This window comes from Homalodisca vitripennis, chromosome 5, assembly GCF_021130785.1.
Source record: "Homalodisca vitripennis isolate AUS2020 chromosome 5, UT_GWSS_2.1, whole genome shotgun sequence".
In the NCBI taxonomy this organism is placed as follows: Eukaryota; Metazoa; Arthropoda; class Insecta; order Hemiptera; family Cicadellidae; genus Homalodisca; species Homalodisca vitripennis.
Genome location: NC_060211.1, coordinates 81,719,981 through 81,730,586, shown reverse-complemented (window position 1 = coordinate 81,730,586; position 10,606 = coordinate 81,719,981).

Below are 10,606 nucleotides of genomic sequence, written 5' to 3'. Positions count from 1 at the left end.
ACTATAATTTGGGTTACATATATTTTATTCCCTACTTTTCAAAACAACAATATATATATGTATATATATATATATATATATATATATATATATATATATATATATATATATAAGTATATAGGCCTATATATATCACAAAGTAATGCAGTCACTAATGCAGGAGATATGGATAAGGCCATGGTTGGAATCGACGTTTTTCTTCTTTTCTCGCCAAATTTCCGAGAACTTCTCCAGATTCCGTTTCACCTCCACATCTTTGGCCCTCAAGATGTCTCCAAGGAATCCAAAAGAAGGATTGACAAACGAGTTGTCAGAACCCAATTACGGCGTCGGCCGCTAATATCTGGAGTTGCGCAAGAACGAGGGAACTTGTCATGAGCAATTAGAGGCTCGGAGGGCCCCGCGCAAATTGCCTAATTTGCTGTGTTTGGAAGTGGTCGGTTCTGGCCACCCAAACTCCCATCCGATAAGATCGTTACTCAAAACAGGTCGTCGGACAACCTTCCAGATGAATGGCTCGTAGCTCTCATTGCCGCATTGCGGTCGGGCATGCAAACTTCTTCTGTACTCGTTGGCGCCGCGCTGGTGTTTACAAGGTAGCAGTGATTCCAGAGATGAAACCTTCCTTGAAAGACAAAGAATTTTACAGATGCCCTAGAAGGCGTATTCGTAAGAGGAAAATAGGTTTCTCATTAACGATTCTTTTCATGTTTATATTCAATATGATCGTTAATACCTATTCCAAAATCCTGTAAGGTTTTATTGGGATTCCATCCTTAATTTCAGCTAAAGACTAAGTACCTCGCACACTTCAATTGTCTACGAGGTTTATTTCCCACTGTCCTCTGTGTATGGTTTATTTTCTCCCATGCTCTGTTTTTGCTCTAAGTTGTAGTGTTGTGATATGGCGTGGCTGTTTACCTTTTAATAATTATTTTAGAAGTGGAATAATTACTAGTGAAAGTACTTTCTTATGGTGTCACAATAGTTTTCATCCTGTCGGTTAAGTATATTTAGTTATAATTAGTCCACAATTATAAAAATTAAGGTACTGCATTAATTTTGTATTAAAATTTGTCGTGTTTCCCAATAATGTCCTTGTTATGTTGGTTTTGGTAAAATGTTTCCTTGACACGTTAAAAGTGGTCAGAAGTTGAAAAAAGGAGGAATTTTCGGTTATCAGCCTTAAGCTACAACTGTTCCAAGAACCGTCACCTGGTAGTACTATAGACCCCTCACTATAACACTTACACTAACACAGGAGGTCCGCCACATACTTGCCTGCCCAGAATCATTAACCGGTACCATGATTTACAAATAATAGGCTTTTAAATTCTTTTATGTATTGAAATAAGATTATAAACAATATCATACTTTTAAAACTTAAACAACCGTTCCTATCATTAAGTATAATAGAAAAAAAACATTTATTTCAATAAAAAATTCTGTTGCAATAAAATTTTATGAATAATTGGCAACTTCAATAAATGGATAATTACTATTTGTCACTTACCCCCTACGTGAAACCTATTACGGGGGAGGAGGGAGGGGTTTAAATGTGATACAGGATTTCAAAAAGAAGAATGTGACTGAGATGTCAATCTCTAAACTACTCAAGATATAGTGCTATTTTGAAAAGCACATCCACATTATCGGGAACACGACATTCACCCCGCATGTGCTATTCGAGCACAACTAAAACTGGTATGCGGTGCGGGTCTTGACCGAACCCTGAATCTCGGTTCATTAGCAAGCATCAGGATGGCAGCTCAGGTGTTAAATAACAATGATCTGCTGTCCGCTGGAGGCCAAACTAACCAGAACTACCAGGCAATTATTTAGAAATGTGCCAGTATTGTGGGGGTGTAAGTAATAGCGGACTGGAGGCGCTGGGCTCGGCTTCTGCTCTGCTCTGCTCCGCGCCGCCGCCGCCACTCCGCCGCGCTTGGATTCATCACGGACAATTTACACTCCACAAAGTTGGAGCGTAGCGAAAGCGTGATTCTGAATTCAGGACGTTAAGATTCAGTGTGCTGTATTCAACCCGACAAACTGTTTTACGAGCTTTGTAGTTGTTTATGTTTATCTAGGTTAATCGTGCAGGTGAGCTAGGGTGAATCCGAACAATGAATTGGCTATTATCTCGAAACAGCATATTGTGGCCATATAGACGGCTCAGTACATACAGCGGTAGCATTTTGCGTAAAACTTATTACTGGCTAAAATAGGTAGCTTGCCTATTTTTTTAGTAGCTAGTTAGTACACCAGTTTCTAACTAGCAAAAGCCCAGCGATACCATATGGCCGTCATACGTAATATATACAGTGTTAACGCTATGTCTTACATTCTTATTTTAAAGCCAGGGATGTTACGGGCTAAACTATGTAATATATACATTTTTAAGTAGCAACAGCCCAGCGATGCCATATGGCCATGATAATACATACAGTGTTAATATTTTGTATTACATTATTATTTTAAAGCCAGGGATATAACTGTTTAAACTAGTTAATATGTAAGTTTTTAAGTAGCCAGTATACCATTCCTTAATTAGCAACAGCTCAGCGATGCCATATGGCCACGATAGTACATACAGTGTTAACATTTTGTTTTACACTCTTATTTTAAAGCTTGGGATGTTACAGTTTTTTTTTTCTTAGGACAAGTGGTTGAGCGATTCCACTTAGTCCTAAAAGGGCCTTTGCGCTGACAGGATATTCTGGACGGGTAAGGTTGGAGTAAAGAGTCGCCCGCTTCCTGTCGAGATCCATAAGAAAGGATTTTGGACATTAATCTGAGCCATGTCTACTTGGAAGAAGGGGAAGCCAGCTCTGTACCAGCCTCTCCAGCAATAGCGGGCATGGGGTAGCACACACTTATGTGTAGGTTAGCAACTGCCTTTAGCAACTGCCCATCAACTCTAAAAGTCCACTCCCGCAGAAGACTAGACCTATCGACCTACCCTTGCGCCCCAATATATCGACATTAGCGGTTCGTGATGTGCCGCTCCTGTACAACCATAGTGTTACCCAGATATAGGGGACATATCTGTTTTGGCTGTACCTAGTGTAGGTCCAAGTGAAATATATAAACCAGCCAAAAGTCAACCTTCCCGGTATATTGTATAGTTCAGTCAAAAAAGAAATCTACGTTAGTACCTTAAAAGCGTTTTAATATATTCGTAGGAATAACTGTTCATATACGTTGGAAATTTGTAGTTATTATTTTATACAAGCTAACCTGTAAGATTAAATAAATCATTTTATCATATACGAAGTAATAGCTATATTTAATTTATATTCAGTAAATTCAAAAACACGTTATTTGTATATGCATTATTTTTTTAGTTAATGTAGAGTTTATGTAATGGAGTCATTTTTCTACCTATAAATAGCAATTCCATATCTTATTTTATAGAATATATGCAGTATTTTGTCATCTGATGCAAAATCTCAAAATATTTCAAAACCTAAAGATATTTTGTTATTCTTTGTAACAAACATAAAACAATATTTAATTTTATACTAGTTAATAAAGATAAGAACTGTATTAGTGGCTTTCTTGTTTCTAACCCGATAAGAACAAAATCAAACTCTTACGTTATTTTAGTCGTATAACTAAGGGAGACTTCTAATTTCAAAGCTATCACTATCACCCAGTAAAGATCTTTGTTTTTTTAAATATTTTTATTGCTTGGCAAGAAATCATTCTAAAACATTGTTGCAATTCATAGTGTATATAAAAAACCGGCACTTTGTAAAATAAAGTAAAAAGCAAAGTTGGATGTCTACTGATCGTTTCATTAGAGCCAGCTCATAACTACAGTGTCGCTCATAATGTTATCGTAACAAAGATGATTCTGTCGTCGGCAAAAATGACTAAGGAATCACAAACGCGGACTGACGTCACAGGTTGGCACCTGGTCTCCACACACTAACAGGAGCTCGCGATCGGTTTAAGTAGACTTTGCGTATTGTTTGTCCGTCGTTGGGTCTTACATATTTGTTATTTTTAATCACTTTGACGACGTTATGAAGACCAAATAACATTAAACATCATCATATTATGCGTTTTTACCATAATAACATCTCGATATACCCAAATGTCTGCAGAACCGGATTTTATTCAATCGAGCAGCGTACACTGGTCTGTATTTTTTCAGCTAGGTTACAAGTAACTACAGAAAAACCACAAGCAAGTACTTATAGTGATCAAGCCAAACAATTGAACAAGTTAAACACTTTAAAATATCCTAATCTCCAAAAATATGTTCTAAGGGAGTATCTGTGATAAGCGTATGTTATATTTTTGGCGAGTCAACTATTTCTTTCTGCAACATTCCAAAACCAGACCCAAACCTGGAATGAACGACTTTAGTCGTGACGGCGACTAGCTGCCGAGCGGTCGCGGCGGCCCTTCAACATCCAGAGGGCTACCACGTCAGACCCCTGCCTGCAGTGACTCCCATGATTTATGTAAGTGTATTGTTTGCAACACACGAGCTGTATTAATTGGTGCGTCTAAAACACATCGCGGTGGTCGTGCCAGCTAGACAATGGTTCTCGTGCTCTGCGCATGCGCCAGATGTCTTCACCACCGCGTACCTTCCGGTCTTTTGTGAGAATATGTCGATTGTTTTCTGTGTCGGTCTCATTGAATCGGAGCTAGCGGTTTCCTCGGCACTGTAGTGGGTGGTATTAGCTTACATTAAAGTTATCGTGCAATATTTTGTCACGGTTCTAGTGGATAAAGATTTAATAGGCGTACAGTCTTATTAGCAAGCTAAATGTAGCCCCTCAACACTAGTTTGCATGTAACTCTTCTGTATTTTCTTCTATATGACCTTTAAAAAGCTGTATACATATAGTTTCACAATACTAATACAAATTCAGCTCCTAAATGGCAGTCTGAAAGGATCTAATCGTTTTAAGTTTTCTCGATTTCGAGATATGTCTGATAAATTAGCAACAAGAATGTAGGTATTTTATGGCAGTCTACTAAAAAACAGTTTTTATAGTCTTTTTATTATATTTTCAAGTTGTGGTTCTATCTGACCTCTCTGATGGAGCCTGTGTAGAATGTATGTAGCATGCCTATGTGGCATATTTAATTAGATGATGCTGTCAGCTTTAATCTGTTCTGGAGAAACGATAATGGGTGGGGTTTTTACAAATGGCCATGTCCTATCTCGATGAAACTAAATTATGTGCATTTGTTCATATTGCGTTTTCGTATTTCGTTGTGTGTCTATGCGAAATATATTTCAAACAACTTAAGAGAGATTATTTTTATTTCCCGGATTACATTTTCCAGGACTGACATTATTAATACCGGAATGCGTTCAATATTTTCGGCTAAATAAAAGGAGCGTAAAACGTTATTTTCTTCTTCGATTATTGAGAGCTTTACAAGTATTAATATTTATGCGCTATGGCTTACTTGCAGGACCTAAAATATCTATACTATCCGCCTTATCTTTTCTTGTAAAATTAAAGTAATTTATATATATAGTTGTAATTGACGTAGAAACCTGCAATACACATTTTGAACATTTTGAATGTGACTGCTTTCACTGTTACATTATAACTACAAATAATTATTTCTTTGGACTCATCCATAAATATTTCCAAACATTTTTTATGATGTACGTTGTTTTAATTACAACCAAAACTTTAAATGAACTTATAATTTATCTTATACTGGAACTGATAGTTCTGCAACTGTGTAGGCTCATTTCTTCTATACATTAGTACTACAAGAGTTTATATTCACAGATGTTCGGTAAAAATAAAATTATCGACTAATCAGGATGAAGTGATGAATGAATAAACGAATCAAATTTTTATCTTATCGGATGAAGTCAGGACCTTTCTTACACGTAACTTTGTAAATAAATATTAATCCAAAGTTATAGCGTCGACTGTGTGTAAATGGCTCGTAGTAAAGTAATAATACTTATAAAATTGTTTAATGAGATACTTTACTAATGCCCATAAGTATACTCACCTCGTATCAGGAAGAATGAACACGCTAATGCATTTTTCCAAATGCACTGAAATCTCTTAATCGCTGAGATAACAAATTTAATCGGTTGCAAATGCAGCAATCTTTAATTTCAAGACCGACCAGTAACTACAGTACACAATGTATCAATTGAAATATGTGTTAATAATCGTAATTTGATCCATAGATAAACCTTTTTGATTAGTTAATACAAAATTTCATTTAATTTGGTTAAAATAATATACTTGCCAAAACAAATAAAACTAGTTATCCAACAGTTACTTTGAGATAGTGCTTTATTAAAAAAGAAACATTTCCTTCAACCTATTATCCTTTCAGCTATTTGATAAAAAAATATTCGTCCTTATATAATTTAATTAGATTGAATAAAAACATAAATTTTATAATAATAGAATTGTTTACATTTAGTGCCAGTTCAGAAATAACTCTAGCACAATTTGTAATTGTTCTCTACTAAAGAACCTGCCTTACAGTACTAATAATGTGTTTAATTGTCTAGAAACTATATTTATCATATAGGCCTATATAGTAAATACTATATACCTATATATCAAATACAATGTTATAAGCCTGCCAGGAGAAAAAGCCGATAGATAGCAAATAAAGTACTTCAACAAAACCGATCGTTAAAGTCTCAAAATACAACGCAAACAATTTTAGTATCAATCTCACGCAAATGCTTAGATGTTGAAGCTTATTCCAAGAAATGAATGAGAATGCTACCTCCTGCCAAAAATTGTGAATGGGATACTACAGAAAATCGGCGGAAGTGTGGATGATAAGTGAACAACAAATGAAATCTATTAATGGTCGGTCGCCGTAAATCAAGTGTCTGCGCCGAGCCGCGTCGGACAGAGCTGGAGAAGAGTGTGTTCGCAATACATAAACATGAACAGTCCAAGTGTTTCGGTGCTGCAGTGGGCGCACCTTATTCAGATGTCAGCTTATAATATATAGGAGTGCCATCTCGGCCCACTGACTGTCGTTTAAACACCACTTTACACCTGCGGCTGCCGCTGCCACTGACGCGTAGTTGAGCTTTTGGTCCCATACCGACATAGTGAAAATAACACTGATACTTAGTTGAGCTTTTGGTCCCATACGGACATAGTGAAAACAACACTGACGCGTAGTTGAGCTTTTGGTCTTATACCGACATAGTGAAAATAACACTGACACGTAGTTGAGCTTTTGGTCATATACCGACATTGTGAAAATAACACTGACGCGTAGTTGGGCTTTTGGTCCCATACCGTCATATTGAAAATAACACTGATTCTTAGTTGAGCTTTTCGTCTCATACCGATATAGTGAAAATAACACTGTCGCGTAGGTGAGCTTTTGGTCCCAGGCTGACAAACAGAAAATAACACTGAAGCGTGGTTGAGCTATTGGTCGCAGACTGACATAATAAAAACACCTCAGCTGAGCTTTTGGTCTCAGAACGATGTACTGAAACTAACACTGAAACTTAGTTGAGCTTTTGGTCGGAGACGAATATAGAGAAACTAACACTGAAGCAAAAAGCTGAAAAAATTAGTTTAGCATATTTTGCTCTTTGTGTATTTATATGTAATTGTGTAGTTTGTCTGTTTTGAAAGAATTTTGAAGAGGTGGTTATCTAGCGACTCTCTGTCTATATCTAAGATGATTATTTTTCTCTCTCTATATGTTGTTATGCACTATGAAAATATTACATCAAGCATTAAAAATATTCATTAGAATGTTAATATAGAAGTAAAGAAGGATCCAGATTTTTCTGTCTTAAACAATATAATATATTATCATCATTAATTTTTGTTAAAAATTCAGTCCTTAAAAGGTATAGCATTTTTTGGATCTTATAATTCATTAATAAGGCTATAGCCTCATTCTTTAGAACGTTTAACTTTACCAATTTGTGGAAATTGCATGATTGTATTTTGTATTCAGCAATTTATATTGAATACCGTAATATGAATATAAATACGGTTTGAATTTAAATGGGAGGAAGTTATTAGGAACTAATCAACAAAAACAAATGTAACGAGTTTTTGTAGTTGGTATAAATTTTAAATTCTAAGTTATTGGAAACAGTTTCAAGGAAACACTATTCAGCAGAATGGAATAGAAGTAATCCCACACATCGTGAAATCCTATCCAAACATAACCAACAAGTCCGCCAGCTCTGGCCCGAGGAAGAGCGCGAGGCATGAGAGGTGTTGACAATATTGCGTTATTACCTGGGAAGATACTCGTTCAGAGGATATACTTTACTATGCAACACTATCCACTAGCCGTTCTCACATAGGTCTGTCTGTCGGCGAGAACGAGAGTCTACAGTTCCCCGACCCTAGATGTCATTTGCTACCCGCTTCACCTCTGGCCATATATCATCGCTAATCGTCATTTATGCAAGAGATATAGTCGCCATTAAACGCTTTACTTGCGGTTCTTGACTACTGCTAAGTATTACAGATTATAATAGTCAGCTTAATCATCAGATCGTTGCAGTGTAGTATTTACAAAATCCCACTTCAGCAAGAAAGAACACGAGTCAGTGAATCTTCAAAATATATCAAGTATTCCACACTGGAGTTTTAATGTGGAAAGTCTAATTTTTTTACATACAAGCAACCTGGAATATAAGGCCCAGTACCATTTCACATTTGGAAGCTCTAGGCTTCCTGACAGACCTGATAATTTCATAAAATAACAATTATAGTAGTATAGAACTATTTTAAGAAGGAGAGTAGGAAAGTGTACATTTTATATTGTGTTTCATATTGTTTTATTCCAGCTTGACATGATTCATTATTCTTTCTGCTAAATTCTAAAGAATTTTATCCTAAGATTACTTCCATAACTGAGTAAAGATTTCTGGGGTACATTATTTGACTTCAGCTCGCATTCATTAATTTAAATGTTCAATATTTTTACTATAAACGAATGATCTGGCTCAACCCTGTAAATAAAAACCCATGGGTTCATAATTTGCGTGGTGGCCCACCTTTCTTGCTACCTTGTGATTTGAAACTTTCAGGAAATTTTAATTAACAAAATCAGGAAAAATTTACGAATAGTTGAGAAAATTAACAGATCCAAAGTGCTGAGAAATTGTAGAGATAACTCCTAGAGAACGGGAATGTCTAAACGACATAGCTTACTTTCTATAACTCTAAACCTCTTAGAGCTGGAAGGCTGCAGAGGTTGGGAGCTTACAGAGGCTAGAACTTGTGGAAAAATTATATATGATGAAATGGTATAGTGGCTGAAAGCATATAGAAAAGAGGTTTCCTTGCAGATCCCTAAATCATTAGTTTGGATTTTAGAGGTCGAGAACTCCCAGATTTTGGCTACAAGTTGCCGGAAACTCCCTGAGTCAAAAAGCTCTTAGACGTCGTAGAGATAAGAAGTTTGTATATACCGGAAACGATAGAACGAAAACTACAAGAGATCTAATAGCACAAAAGGCAAATATTCCTAGTGAGGTTTTCCATATGAATGAATATGAGAAATTCTTGGAAACCGAGTGGATCCGAATATAAAAGGTAGTAGACAACGAAGATTCTAGAACCCAAAATGAAGCCAGATCTGGTGATTCTAATAATCAACAAGCCTTTGAAAGAATATGGTGTTTGAGAAGGTCTTTTTGTAAATAAGTAGCTGTAAACGACACGTATTGTATACAACGATGACAAATGTAATTTAATCGTGTTATATTACCAAAATTTTAATTAATTTCAAAAGATTTGGGGCTCCAAAATCACTACTGTTTTCTGGTAAAAAAGATTGGATACCACGCCGTCCATTTTATCTTTGACACTTAACACCAGTCAAAATAATCTTTTTTCTTGAATGTTCATAAATAGGCAACATAATATATTCTATTGTCAGAGTCTTGGTATCGTTTTATTTTTTGTAGAAGATTTTCAAAGAGTTTTAAATTTTATTATAAAGTGCTGTAATATCGCACTATCAATGGTTTCAACGCTATCATAGTCAAATATTACATTACTAATTCTAGTAAAGGCAGAAGAAAGCAATCCGTCTTGTTTCATTCCATGCCCTTAAGCTTGAATCTAATTGTTAAACATGAGAAGCGTTAGGCAAGCAATCTCATTATTGGCACTGCAACAGTTAAACATAGAGTTTAGACGGAGAGGGCGGTGCTGCTGCAGTGGGCAGAACAGCGTATGAATGAAATTCTTTAAACAAATCGGCCGACATCAGTCAGTAGGTAGGAGCAGTAAGAACCCGCTAGTGAGGCAAGCGCCGAGCGGGCACGGCGCGGTGCGGCGACTGCCGTCGGTTGCGCAAATTCGGCTCAGATACCATCAAAGCGTGTGCATGAATGGACGACCTATGATCTATATTACCCCGATGCCCCTAGCGGTTCCAACGGGTAACTAACTAGGTGCGCGTGTGCGCCTGTGTGCGTGCGTGCCATCGTGACCAGTGAAGTTGCTGTACATCGCTCCTGTAGACGGCAAGAGAACTAAACTTGGCGCTATTGTGACCAGTGAAGTTGCTGTATATCGCTCCTGTAGACGGCAAGAGAACTAAACTTGGCGCTATTGTGACCAGTGAAGTTGCTTTATAT